Genomic DNA, 14,188 nt, shown 5'->3' with positions numbered 1-14,188 from the left:
CTGTATTCAAGACAGAAAAGCCTGTAACTATACATCCTGTTCCTCACTGGACAGGAACCTGCCTCGGGAGAGCCCCGGGCCGGCCGGAGGAGAGACAGGGTGTCTGCTCCTTAAGAGAGACACGGAAGGAAGCCAACCCAAAGAAGGCTGATGATGGGCCCTGAGAACATTGCGGTGGCCAAACCATAGGTGCACCGGGAGGAAGCAGAGGCCAGAGGGACTGACCGGCCTTTCCTGGCATCCATTCCCAAACCCCAAACCCCTTTCTGGTAAATTGGGGCTGGAGGGGTGGCAAGACCCGACGCTTGGAGGAGGCCGAAGGAACACAGCGGAAGAAGGAGGTGGCTGCAGGAGGGGCACGCATCCCTCTCTGGGAGCATTCCCACGTAACGCCACCATTTCCTCCCCAGGAGGAAATAGGACAAAAAGGCAGGCACCCTGAGGGTCAAAGCAGCACCTGCCACCGCTCGGCTCTACCAGCTGCACCCTGAGCTTTCTTTCTCCTTCGTCCCATTTCTAACAGGGAGGTGGGTAACCCCACCCTTTTACCTCCAACCCCAAATATTGTCATAAACAACAGTAGCCCCTGTGAACAACCTTGAAAGCCGGTGGTGGAATAATGGAGTCTGAGCTTGAAGGGTCAAACATCCCAAGACACCTTGATTAGCAAGTATGAGTGTGTGTGTGTGTGTGTGTGTGTGTGTGTGTGTGTGTGTGTGTGTGTGTGTGTGTGTGAGAGAGAGAGAGAGAGAGAGAGAGAGAGAGAGAGAGAGAGAGAGAGAATGTTCCTTCTGAGCTTCCTTATGGTCTTTACAGTAGAATTAAAAAATTGATTTTGCCAAGAACAATAGACCGTTGCAAGTTGTTGCTGCTCTCTGATGCTGAACAACTCATACAATTTGCAGCATAGAACATGAGACGTATGAATCAAACTGGAAACCATCAAGCAAGACACCGAACACATAAACACTGCAGTGCTTGGTGTCAATGAACGAAAGTGGTCTAGACTGGGACATTTTCAGTCAGACAGCTACAAAGTGTTCTACTCAGGAAATGTCAAATCCAGAAGAAATGGGGTGGCTCTACAGCAATACAGGAGCAAACTGTAGTGCAGGCAGTTCGGGGCTATAATACAAATCCTGACCCAGCAATATCAATCAGACTCTGTGGAAAACCTATCAGCGTAACCGTCATTCAAGTCTATGCTCCAACTACCGATACTGAAGATGAAACTGAAAGTTTTTCTGAAACCATCCAGAAGGAAATTTGATCACACACCAAAATAAGACATGCTTGTAATCATAAGGAAGAAGGGGAGCAAAAGCAAACTTCAGCAAAGCCTCTGTGGATCATAAGAAGCTAGGGGATGTCCTGAAAGAAATGGGCTTGCTTCAGCCCTCAATTATCCTGATGCATAACTGCGATGTCGCTGGAACCAGTTGCATTGGCTCTTGCCTTTCCATTGGACTATTTCAGTGACATGGAGAGGGGGGATTTGGTGCTTGGGTAACAGCCTATCCTCCATATTATTTTACCCAGGCTTCGTGCCCTGGAAAGGACACTCCAGCTTTGCGTACAGCGTCAAAACACTAGATGCGGTTCCAAGTCCTCCATACAGAGCACGTTACCATTGTCTCTTGAGACTGACGGATGCCTATGATGAACTTGTACTGGCCTTCTCAGCCACACGAGATGCTGTTTCAAGTCCTCTACTCAAAGCACATTACCATCTTCTCTAATGCCTGTCTATCGGAATGCAAAGCACTCTGAAGGTGATTTGGTCTTGAATGGGCAATTAAGAGCCATTAGTGCTAAAAAAGATCTGTTCCTCATTTATTGTCATGGACCAATCCAGTCTGCATTTTTGCTCTGTCCTGGGTGGGGTGCAAGGGAGACCCTTCTGAAGAACACCCCCACCTCCAAATTGGTCCCTACATTACTGAACCCTTGCCTTGTGCAACAATTCTCCAGAGCCCTCTTGGCACGCCCTTCGCACACCAGGGCCTCCTGGGTTCACACACTCTTGCTCTCCTCCAGGCGGGGCCATCTCTACCATTAGACAGAGGAAGGCAGCCATTTGTGTCAGGCAGTGCCTTGAGAGGCCTCAGGAAACGGGGGGGGGGCTGTTTCTCAGCAGCATTTTGCTTTTATTTTTACAAGGAGTGTCTGTGAGGTTCCCCCCCCCCTTGAGTACCAAAATAACTTGACAGGACTTGGAAGTATCTCCCTAGAATTCGGGCTGGGGAGCATCGGCAACATGCCCCCCCGCCCTGCCTCCCATCAGGCCTCGGCTTCTCCTCCAGGCACATTCTTACATAACCACCACCGGCCCCCGCTATTCCAGAGCGGCACCCTCTCAGAGCCCAACCCTTGCCCCATCAGCAGGCCTGGCGTCATCCAGCCAGCCTCTCTCTGGAAGGGGGATCTGACCCCCACCCATCACCCACACCCCGCCAAAAGTGATGGCAACAACACTGTGGGGGTGCAGGGTGTGTCTGATGTGACAGTTTGGGGCTGTGTGCATTCCAGAGCTTCCCACATCCCGGTTGCCATGACCACAGTTCCACGGGTACCAATGGGAAACTGGAGGGGGGGCACAGAAGTATGGCCATGGGGGGGGCTACGAGCCTCTCCTAACCTCCCCCTGCTTGGCTGCTCACCTCCCTCCACAGGGTTGCCCCAAGGCCCCAATCCTTCATCTGAGGAAGGGATCCTGACCTCTGCCCAGCCCAAGGCCACAGAGGAACCTGTCCAGCAGGCCAGAGTCCGGCTCCTCCAGCCAAGACCTTCCCCGCAGGGGGGTGGGGGGTGGGGCACCCAGGAGGGGAGAGTGGCCAGTCTGCCTTCCCCCCCCAAAGACACCCCCCGCCCTCCTCGTGGCTCGGGGCGCTTCTCCCCCCCTCCCAGAAGGAGCCCAGGGCTCTGCCAGGTGGTGCTTCTCCCCAGAATGCCAGGGGCACTGCCAAGCCTTGTCGCGGGCACCCACCGCCAAGGGAGCCCCGCCCGTCCCCACCGCCCCGGGCCTCAGCCGCCACCTGCCGCAGGGCCGGCCCGGCGGGGCGGGGGGGGGGGCAGGAAGGAGGCCCCGCTGCCTGGCGTCCCCCCCCCCCCAACAGAAGCGGGGCCGCCGCCGCCACCAGCTCCCTCCCTCCCTCCCTGCCAAGGGGCCCCCGGGAGACCCCTGCCCAGCACCCCGGCCCCCTCCCGAGAAGGGCACTCACCGCGCGCCCCGGGGGCCTGGCTGCGCCGCCTCGCTCTCCCGGGCTGGAGGCATGCCTGCCTGGCCGACGAGGAGGAAGAGGCGGCGGCGGCGGGAGCAGCAGCAGGAGGAGGCGGAGGGCCGGCCCGCCGAGGACTCGCAGAGCGGGCGGGGAGCTCCAGCCGGTGACCGGTGACCGGCAGGCGGCCTCGGCGGAGGGAGGGAGGGAGGTCCGCGAGGTTCAGCGCCGGGCAGGCGTCCCCGGGTGCCCGGCAACGACGGCGGCAGGCAGAGGCCGGCAGGAGCCCCGGGCTGGCGGTGCCCACCTGCAACGGCGCTTCTCCCTCTCCCGATCTCCAACCCCCCCCCCCCGCGCGCGATCCTTCTTGCCCCCCCCCTCCCTCGGAGCTGAAGCTCCTCCTCCTCCTCCTCCTCCTCCGGGCACTGCAGCTCTTGCAGGGGGAGGGCGGGTGCGTGCCTGCCTGTATGTGTGTGTGTGTGCGCGCGCGCATACACACACACACACACACACACACATGTGTGACAGAAGGAGCCTGTCTCTATCTCGCCTCCCCACCCGCCCGTCCCTCCTCCCCCGCCCAGCATCCGCGGGGCCACCGAGGATGAATTATTAACCAGAGCGCAGGCTGGCAGCAGAATAGGGCCATTCAGCCTCGCACAATGGAGGCGGCCCAAGCCAGCAGGCCCCCCCCGCCGCCGCCCCCCCACGTAGAGCCGTGGCAAGCAGAAGGGCAGTGGCAAGGGCGGGCGGGCACCCTGGGCACCCTCGCCCTCCTCGCCCTCGCCCGCCGGCGCCCGACCACCCGGGGGCTGCCACCCCGGCCGGTGCTCGCCGACAGAGCCCCCCCCCCAGCGACGGCCCCTCCCGGGCCAGCTCCCCACAGCCAACCGCCCGGGGCAGCCACGCCAGGGCCGAGGGGCCGGAGGCGGCGGGCACCCAATCCGGTTCCCATCCCCGGAAGAGGCGACCGCGCTCGAGGACTGCCGTCGGGCGGGGGGGGGGAGCGGGGGCCCGACAGCAACACCGGCGACTCCAGCAGCCCCTGGATCTCTCCTCTCCCGGCGGTCGCGGGGGCGGAGGGGGGGGGACGTTCCCGAAGGGGGGGGTGGAAAGTGGCGCGGGCGGAATGGCCCAGGCCCTGCGGAGGAAGGCGGGGCCACGAGAACCGGCGGACTGCCTCCCCCGCCCCCGGGGGGGCCCTTTTGGAGCCCTGGTGTCCCTTCAGGTCCCGCGGCCTCCCCCCCCACGGCGAGACCCCCCCCCTCTCCCCAGCGCCGTCCGGCTCCCTGAACTGAGGGCTCATACCGGGAGGGGACGGGCGGGGGAGCGGACAGGCGCGCGGGGGGGGCCCTTCGGTCCCTTTCCGGCAAGGGGCGGCTCTTGGAGCGCAGGGACCCCTCCGTCGGGGAGGGCAGGCAGGCGGGCGCTGGCTGCCCCTCCCTCCGGCTCCCCCCTCCAGCCCCGGAGCCGGCTCTCAGCCCAGCCAGGAGGGCGGCGAAAGCCCTGAGCAGCCCCCCCCCCCGCGAAGGGCCACTGAGGGCGCGACGCCCCCCCCCCACGCCTCCCCGCCCCGCCCGGGACGCTCTCTCTACCCGACCGGTAAAGAAAGGAGAGCAAGTCTTGTAGAGAAGGCAAGAACGGGGGTTAGCGACCTGGACGGAGCGGGGCCGGGAGAAGCTCCCTGGCCTTCTGGGGGTCTCCCGAAGGGCCGGCTCTGGCCTCAGGGCCACTCTTCACCTCCAGCCCTGCAAGGCGCAAAGGCAGGGACCCCCCCCCCCCCGCCTCCTCCGGAGGCTGGAGCGCACAGGCTTCTGCTGCTTCCACAACCAGCCCCCCTCTGTTCACCTCAGGCCACCCCAGAGGCAAGGAGATAACCACCCCATACACACACAGAGGGCTTTCCTATAGAAAGCACTATAGCAGGCCTGCTTGCCTGGCCACCCTCTAAGGCAGAAGTGCCCATCTATTCTTTAAAAGGTGGCAACCCTTCCCAGAAGCCCCCCCCCCAACAGCCCAGGCTAGTTACCTACAGGTCTCCTGGTGCAGCAGCACCACCACCACCAGCAGCGACTGGGGCAGCAGCAGGGGCCACGCAGGGAGGGGCACGGGGGAGGGCACAGCATGCAGGCCCCCTCGAAGCCCGTTCAGGGTCCGAAGCAGGCGGTGGCAGCCTGGGTCTTGCCGAGGCACCAGGGTGGAAATGGCAGGGGTCAGTCCCCCCCCCATGGAATATAGCAGGGGCGGGGAAGCGGGAGGAGAATCCACCAGGAGAAAGACATGGGGTGGGGAGGCAGCGCGCAGCTCTGGCGTGGAGAACAAGGCCAGGCTGTCATGACCCAATGTCCAGCACAGCCCCACCCGAGACCCTGGGGGCACAGCTCTTGTGCCCAGGCTGGCACCCTGCCCCTTGGAGCAGAAGACACTAGGGGGAAAATGCCAGCTGGGGGGGCTTTGGATGCAAAAACCCCTCCAGCCTGGCCCAGCCTGGCCAGTGGCGTCGTGTTGACCAGGTGAAATGGCTTTCTGGGGTTTGGGGGCAGGAGTTCTGCCATGGCCCACGTTGTGGCAAACTGGACCTGGAACGCTCTGCCATGGTTGGAGAGCCCTTGCCTTTGGGCATGGTGGGGGTGTGTGAAAAGGCAAAGAGGGCTAGGAAGCAGGTGGGGCTGTTGTGAGGCCACCCCCTCCTTCCTTGCAGGGCCAGAGATCTGGAGAGAAAAAGGAGGAGACACTTTTGGGCGATGTGTTGCCTGTTGCACCAGCCACCCTTTCCCCCAGGTCCAGTTCAAGGTGCCAGCCAGCTGGGGAGCTGGGTACCTGAGGGACTGGGCAGTGCCCTTTTCTATGCCCTCTCTTCAGTTGCTCTGGTTGTTTTCTGGGCCATGGCTTTAGAGCCACAAGAGTCTGGGAGGGAGGGAAGGAGCAGACCCTAAGCAGCCACCTTCTTTCTCTGGTGAAAAGGTTTGTCTCTGACTGCAGGGAATCCAGAGCCTTCCGTGACACACGGGTGCACCCAGAGGGATGTGCATGTGTGTGTGTGTGTTCGCACGGCTTGCAGGCTCTATCTGCCTTCCAGCTGTTGTCGAGCCCTCTTACGGGTCCCTCCCATCTTGTAAAATGTGCTGCCAAGAGAGATGCCCCCTTTCTGCCAGATGGCCTGGAAAAGAGACCGCCGGCTCACAGTCCCATCAGCCCTTGCATGTGACTGATCCTGGCGCTGAACGGCTGTTTTTACAGATCCATCAGGCTTGCTGGTTAGTTCTTTATTTGGTTTTTAAAGTCCTTCCACGCTTTCTAATTGTTCCGGTGCTGTCTCCCCTCTCAGGTTCCTTTCCAGGGAAACAGGCAGGCGATACGATTTCTAAGCTAACTAAATGCACAAGCAAATAACGGTCCTGGCACTGCAACCTTTTAACATTTACACAAATGATCAACCAATGCGATTCCCATCCTCCAAGAGTTTCATCTACGCTGACGATCTTGCCTGGACAGTCCAGAGGAAAACCTCTGAGGCCTCTGCTCACCAGCTAACCTCTGCACTAGAAGTTCTTCCTTTATCTTATACAAATAACCAGCTGGAAGCAAATCCTTTGAAAACACAGGGCTTTGCTTCAGAACGGCTGGAGAGCTTGGTGGTTTAGGCATCTGACTGCACAGCCAGCGGTTGGGAGTTCAGTTCCCCACTGTGCTTTCACGACAGGGGCTGGAGTGGATGATCCATAGCATCCCTTCCAGCTCTGCAGTTCTGAGGTGGTACAATAGTGGTTGTTATACAACCAAGAAGCAGAGAGGAAGCTTCGGATTAGCTGGGAAGGCAAGATTTTGGAATACTGCCCCACCCCGAAGTCTTTGGGTGTCACTCTGGATCAAACCCTGGCCTTCAAAAAACATGGTCTAAACACCAAACAGAAAGCTGCCACCAGAAATAACATACTTAGGAAACTGGGTGGGTCAGACTGGGGTGTACGCCCACAAACAAAAAGAACAACAGTTTTGTCCTGTGCTCCTCCACTGCAGAATATGCTAGTGTCATATGGTATAAATCAGCACATGCCAAACCAGTGATTGTAGCTCTAAATGAATAATGCAGGATTATTACTGGCTGCCTGAAACCTACCCCCCCCCTCAATTAAAAATGTCTGCTCTCTGGCTTGCACTACCCCCTTCAGAAGTATACGGAGAGGGACTAGCAAACAATGAATGAAATACGATAACATAAGGTAATATACAGCACCATAGCTATCCAGTTCATGGACACCCACTCCCCTGTGGTTCACCACATTAGGTCCCCAGATGTTCTTGGACTGTGACTCCCAGAAATCCTAACGGCGAAGTCTTCTGGAAGTTTTAGTCCAAGGTTGGGAACCACTGCTAAAATCAAGGAAAAATTTTCTGCACTTCTCTCAAGTTCTAAACATCAAACCAGAAGAGGCTAGACTAAAACCTATGGCAAGCCAAAGCAACACACCTTGCAGAATGGATGAATGTTGAAGAATGTCTCCCACCAGGACAAGACTCTGGCTGAACCCTCTGGAAGTCTCTTAATAGACTCCCAAGCAAAATAGGAAGATCAAAGTATAATCAAGTAAAATGGGGTTACGTGGATACAGGACAACTTTTCTGTGACTGTGGAGAAATTCAACCAATGCAGCACAGATGTGCAGGCAATTTATGCCTTACCACGTGTACAAAAGAAGATCTAGCAAACATCTAATAGTCAAATTATCTTAACATTTTAATTTGTTTTTAATTTTACCTTTGTTTCATATACATCCATAATTTTAAATTGTGCAACACTCTGATACGAATAAAGGAAGACCGGGGCTTGAGCCTCTGAAGCTTCATTTATGGGACCGATTAGCACCAGCTCCATTGCAACCTCCCCCCACATCTTTCTAGCCCCTCCTTGGTTTCCAGAGACATTTAAGCCTATTCCCTCCCACCCCCCAACATGTGCTGAGGCTCTCCTTACCTCTCCCCCACAACACTCTTCCTTCGTCCACCCACTGCCAGGGGCCTTATTTTAAGCCCATCAGAGCATGGGAAGTTAAATGTAACGAGGTACGTTTTGCCAGAGGCATAACGTTCCCTCCTGGCCAAGCTGAGCAGGGCCTGAGCACGCACATCACTCTGTGGGCTTCTCAGGGCTCCTCTATGATCCTCCTTACCTTTGGCTTTGGGGGTCGCTTGGGGGCCGACCCACTTGGAGCAGAAGGCAGGGAAGTCTGGTCCCTTCGGCCAGAGGGCGCCTTTGCTTTCGCCGTCTTCTTCCGCCGCTTCTGGGCAACAAAAAAGGGGCAGCTTTGGAACAAGCAGCAGATGGGGGGGCACAGACACACACACATACCCCTTGGCACATCACCCGACACACACACACACACACACTCAGCCCACCATCCAGCGCTTTCAGCAGGAGAGGATGGAAGCACACGGGGGGGGGGGGTTGGCTGTGTCCCAGCCGTCTTCTCAAGCGAGGACTGGCTGTGCTCACAGCCCTTTCGGAGAAGCCCTGGCGCCCCTTGGCGAGTGCCAAGACAATGGGCGCTTGGGAGGCACCTTGCCTGCTTGATGCCAAGAGAAGGAGGACCCCACTGGCAGGAGAGAGAAAAAAAACCCACCCACTCACACTCCCCCAGAGCCACAGGCTTGGGCTTCATGGTGCCAGAACCTGAGAAGTAGAAACTCTCCTCCTGCAAGGCTTTGGGGAGGGGCGGGCACGGTGTTTGTGGGAGGGAGGGGTACAGTAATAGGCAGGAGCAGCTGCATGGGGGGGGAGGAAACAGCAGCCTCCATTGCCCCCCCAAGCTCCACCCCAACCCACCGAACAGCACCCCTCAGCGAGAGAGAGGCCAATCTCTGTGGATGCCCCCCTCCCCCTCGATCAGCAGGACAATGTGGGGCCGAGAGGCATTAAGGACAGGCATTCAGCACCAGCCAGTAAGGTGCAGGACAGGTAGACAGACTCCCCACACACACCTCAGACCCACTTACCTCTGAGACCCCTTGAGACCTGACTGCTCCCAGAGGTTGTCCTGGGGGAAAAGAAGGGGGGGGAGAGAGAGAGGTGGTGAGAGGGAGGTGGGCCTGGCGGCAGAATAGCCCGGCAGCCACAGACACCCAGAGGGTGCTCTGAGCCCTCGTGGGCTCTTCGGGCTTGAGACTTCGACACAGAAGCGATGTGTCACTAGTGGCCTCCAGGTAGGGGCTCTTCCCCGTGGTTTCCACTGTTCCCCCCCCCCCCAGAGAGCCTGGCTCACTTTCCACACTGAGCAAGTTCCAGGAGCAATACCAATATCTCCTTACTGCCACCGTGAAGGAGGCATCAGGCAAAGCCAAGGGTAGCCTGGGGAAGGACAAGCCTCAAGAGATGGGCTCCTCCTCAAGGCAAATTTAGCCCCTAGGAAATACTGGTTCCGCCTCAAGGGATGGGACTCAGGAAGAGCAGGGCGTGAGTAGCAGGCTTTCGAATCAGGAAGAGGTGTCTTGGAAGGGTGAACCTCCATCATGAATTCACTAACTGCACACATTAGGGTTTTGAAGATCCACCTGTGTTAGGGTTACCCAATCCAGTTGAGGAAGATCTCCTGGGTTTTCGTCTGACTTTGAAACCAGAGGGACCCTTGCATATTCTATGAGCAACTCCTGTATTACTGCTAAGGCCTTGGTTGCACAAACTGTAACATTTTGTTGTTATAATTGCTCCCGTTGTCTGTTATATGAAGGCTAATAAGAAAGAGATTCATTTCCTGAGATTGTACTGTATTTGCAAGGCTCATCAATAAGAAGCAAATACTGTAGCCCCATAGAATGCAAAAGCTTTTCCACATGGCCTAAAGGACCTATCCCAGAATAATCTCTTTGGGGCATGGGCCGCTGCTTCCTTTTGGCCTAAAGAGCCTCGGATGATCATTCCCAGGAGGCTGGCTGATTTGGGGGGGGGGGGGGGAATCCTGCTGTTTGGCTGAGGAAGGGGATTGCTCCGGAGACCTGTCCCTCTGCAACAGGGAGGGGGACACACCTTACACTTTTGCTGGGACCCCTTTGGGGAGGGGCAGCAGCTGCACAAAAGTGGTCTTTCTTGACTTCAGATGCTCAGCTGGTCAGGCCCACTGGGCAACCCTGCCACTCTGACCAAGTTCAGCCTCCACCCCACATACCTGAAGTGGCACCTGCTGGCTTTGAAGTGGACTTTTCCAAGTTTAGCTCTTCAGGGATTTCTGAGGAACCCTCCTATGCATTTCGCCAGGAAGCCTCTTCCCCAAGGAGGGAGGGAGGGAGGGAGGGAGGGAGCTGTTCAACAGTTAAGGCAAGCTCTCTCCCGGGGAGAGCCTTCTGCAAAAAGGGCAAAGAAAAGGGCCCACCTGCCCGCCCACCCAGTGCCCTTCGGGTTCTCCTCTTGGGCAGGCAGGAGACGTCCAGGCAGGACCCAAGCTGGGAGGCTGGCACAGCCTGAGGGAGCAGCAGGGGCAGTGACCCTTCAGGCCCTGTGGAACGCCCACCCGCTGCCCAGGTCCTAGTGGCATGGAAGGGGGGGCGGCGAGTGGGTGTTCCCATCCTTTTCAAGTCCTGTTTTCCACTCTGACCGCCCCCCCCCCCCAAAGCAGCAGGGAAAAAAGTGAAGCACAGACACCCACCCACAGCCAGGCCACCCTCCCCATCCCAGGGCCAGGCCCAGAGGGAAGCCAGCCACCCTGAAGGATCCCCAGAGAAGGTCCCTCCCCCTGGCATGGCATGGCATGGCATGGCCGGGCCAGGCAAGGGGGGCAGCCGCCCCCTCCCAGCACCTACCTGCCCAAAGGCTCGGAGGTGGGCGTCCACGTAAGGAGCAGAGCAGGAAGAGGGCCCAGACCCCGAGGGAGCCCAGCACCAGAGCACCCACCCAGGCGACGCGGAGCCAGGCGGGGTCGCTCAATGCCCACGGGCTGAGAGAGGCCATGCTCAGCCGGCTGTGCCACGCCACAGGGAAGGAAGGAGGGAGGCAGGGAGCGAGGGAGGGAGGGCGTGCCGATCCCCTTAACCCTCGCAGGCCTGTCCCTCCCTCCTTGTCCACTGGCCCAGATGGGTTCCAGATGTTCGCAGCCCCTCCTGCTCCCTGTGAGTCAGCCTTGGCCCGCGCCGGTCCAGGCCTTTCTGCCTCCACCCTCTGCGGCCAAGGCCCTGGCTTCAAAGGCTCCCTGGCCTCACAGGCTGGCGACAGGGAGACGGAGCTGCCCAAGGGGCTCTCCTCCTGGGGACCGGGGAGCCGGGCTCCTCTGCAGGAAGGCTCAGGGACAGGTAGCCTCTCCACCTACGGCCCGCCGGCCAGCCAGCTGCCAGGGCAAGGAGCCCAGCCTGCTCCCTGGCGAGCAACGTTCGGGGGAAGGGGAGAGAAGCGCCGGGGGTGCCTCTGCCCACCAGAACGCCCCCCCCGCACAAACACACCCCTCCAACTCGGGCAGCAGCAGGAGCAGCAGGAGCCCAACCGAGACACGCGCACCAGCTCTGACTACTTGTGAGCACGGCTCTCTTGTGAAAAAAGAAAACAAGTGCCTCGAGAGTCCGAGTCACACACCGTTGTGCGCGAACGCAGCAGGCCTGGGGTTTGGGCCAGAAACACCCTTCCTTCCGCCTTCACACGAACTAATGCCGTCACCTCAGAGTGGGTATCCCGGGAACAGTCCTGGCCCAGGGAGCAGAGACGGAGGAGGAGAGCGCAGTCAGAACCGAGTCTGGAAGAAGCCAGCTTCCCCCTCCGCAGGCTCAGGCTGCCCCCCCCAGGACTAAAGGACTTAATTACGGCTGTTTCCCCCCCCCTCCCCGATCCGCCAGTGTCACAGCCAGCCGCCGAGGCACCGCCCGGGACTGTTCTGAGCTGTGCGAGAAACACGCGTCACCTCTCCAAACAACGCGCAGATACAAGGCTGAGGATCAAGGCTCCCGGCTCCTTCCGTTTTCCTTCCGTTGCCCACGCAGCTTGCACGCTCTCTCTCTCTCTCTCTCTCTGTGTGTGTAGGTTTCTCTGCGTTTATTTATTGTCATTTTAGGCCGCCTTTCTCCCGACAGGGGGACGCAGGGCGGCTCACAAACCAGGACAACTGAAAGCACAGGGTCGCCCTCAGCACGCCCAGAAGGAGAGGGGCTCCCGGGCTTGAAGGCGAGGGTGGCGACCTGCGAGGAAAGGCGGCGTCTCTCCCAAGGGGGGCTGGCATAGTCCGGGCGGGCCGCTCTTCGTACAGTGGGGTGGGTGCGCGCTGGGGAAGGGTCCTATATCTTTTGGGGGGGGGACTGCAAACAGTCTCGCCGCGAAGAAGAAGAGCTGACTGCTGAAGGGGTGGAGTGGGGGGTCGGAGCTGACCCCTCCCCCTTCCCGCAGTGCCCTAGCCCGAACTTTCCAGCTGCCGCATTCCGAGCGGGGCGGAGACCTCCGGCCTTGGGCAGCCAAGGGCGTCTCAGGCTGAGCAGAAGCCTCCACTCGCCTGCGGAAGTTGGGCGAGTCTGGAAAGCTGCCCGTCTGCACGCGGCGGCGGGGGGGGGGGCGGTCCCGGCAGGGCAAGGCAGTGCTTCTCTCCCCGGAGGCGAAAGCGCTCCTGCACCGACCGCCCTCCTCCCCGCGCCCGAGTGCCCAATATGAAGCCATGTGATAAGAGAAGCCAGGCGGCGCCCTTCTTCTCCCTCCCAGTCTCGCCTCCGGCCGGGCATTTCCGCCACGCCGATGGCGCCACCCGGAGGCCAACGGGGGCAGCGCAGTTCCGCTGGATGCCTCTGGGAGCCCCCTTCCCCTGCCTCTGGCATTTGGAGGTCCCATCCTTTTAAGAGCCTGGAGATTTTACATTCCCATCATGGCTTGTAACCTGCGAGGGACGTTTCCTTCGGAAATCTGTCCAATCCCCCTTTAAAGGCATCTAGGACAGATGCCCTCATCACATCCTGTGTGGCAAGGAGTTCCACAGACTAACCACACGCTGGGTCAAGACATGTTTTACCTTTGGTCTGTTCTCCCTCTCCCTCTATACATGGAAATCACCAGATGGGAAATATCGAAATCAGATTGATTATATTCTCTGCAGCCAAAGATGGAGAAGCTGTATACAGTCAGCAAAAACAAGACCTGGAGCTGATTGTGGCTCTGATCTTCAGCTTCTTATAGCAAAATTCAAACTTAGACTGAAGAGAGTAGGAAAAACCACTGGGCCACTCAGGTATAATCTAAACCAAATCCCTTATGAATACACAGTGGAAGTAAAGAACAGATTTAAGGAACTAGATTTGGTGGACAGAGTGCCTGAAGAACTTTGGATAGAGGCTCGTAACATTGTCCAGGAGGCAGCAACGAAAACCATCCTAAAGAAAAGGAAATGCAAGAAAGCAAAGTGGCTGTCCAACGAGGCCTTAGAAATAGCAGAGAGGAGAAGGGAAGCAAAATGCAAGGGAGATAGGGAAAGTTACAGAAAATTGAATGCAGACTTCCAAAGAATAGCAAGGAGAGACAAGAGGGCCTTCTTAAATGAACAATGCAAAGAAATAGAGGAAGATAACAGAAAAGGAAAGACCAGAGATCTGTTCAGGAATATTGGAGATATTAGAGGAATATTTTGTGCAAAGATGAACATGATAAAAGACAAAAATGGAAGGGACCTAACAGAAGCAGAAGACGTCAAGAAGAGGTGGCAAGAATACACAGAGGAATTATATCAGAAAGATTTGGATATCCCAGACAACCCAGACAATGTAGTTGCTGACCTTGAGCCAGACATCCTGGAGAGCGAAGTCAAGTGGGCCTTAGAAAGCCTGGCTAACAACAAGGCCAGTGGAGGTGATGGCATTCCAGTTGAACTATTTAAAATCTTGAAAGATGATGCTGTTAAGGTGCTACATTCAATATGCCAGCAAGTTTGGAAAACTCAACGGTGGCCAGAGGATTGGAAAAGATCGGTCTACATCCCAATCCCAAAGAAAGGCAGTGCCAAAGAATGCTCCAACTACCGTAC

The 14,188-nt window shown here is 58.0% G+C and overlaps 1 protein-coding gene across 4 annotated transcripts in view; it reads right to left on the bottom strand.

Annotated features, from left to right (window-relative positions):
* Positions 1 to 12,158, bottom strand: part of PLEC (plectin) — a 107,169-nt gene extending 95,011 nt beyond the window's left edge. For 2 of the 4 annotated variants that reach the window (XM_072999487.2, XM_078392079.1), the window contains exons 1-3: positions 12,095 to 12,158; positions 9,213 to 9,253; positions 8,390 to 8,500 (exon numbers count right to left, since the gene is read on the bottom strand). The gene's annotated coding sequence lies outside the window, so the exon portion shown is untranslated. Of the gene's footprint in view, positions 1 to 3,221; positions 3,559 to 8,389; positions 8,501 to 9,212; positions 9,254 to 12,094 lie in introns of those variants that run through there. The other 2 variants (XM_072999486.2, XM_072999488.2) reach the window with 2 other exon arrangements.
* Between the last annotated feature and the right edge of the window lie 2,030 nt (positions 12,159 to 14,188).

Source organism: Pogona vitticeps, chromosome 4, assembly GCF_051106095.1.
Source record: "Pogona vitticeps strain Pit_001003342236 chromosome 4, PviZW2.1, whole genome shotgun sequence".
Classification (NCBI taxonomy): Eukaryota; Metazoa; Chordata; class Lepidosauria; order Squamata; family Agamidae; genus Pogona; species Pogona vitticeps.
The sequence above is the reverse complement of the archived record's forward strand: the minus strand, read 5'-3'. Positions and strand labels throughout refer to the sequence as shown.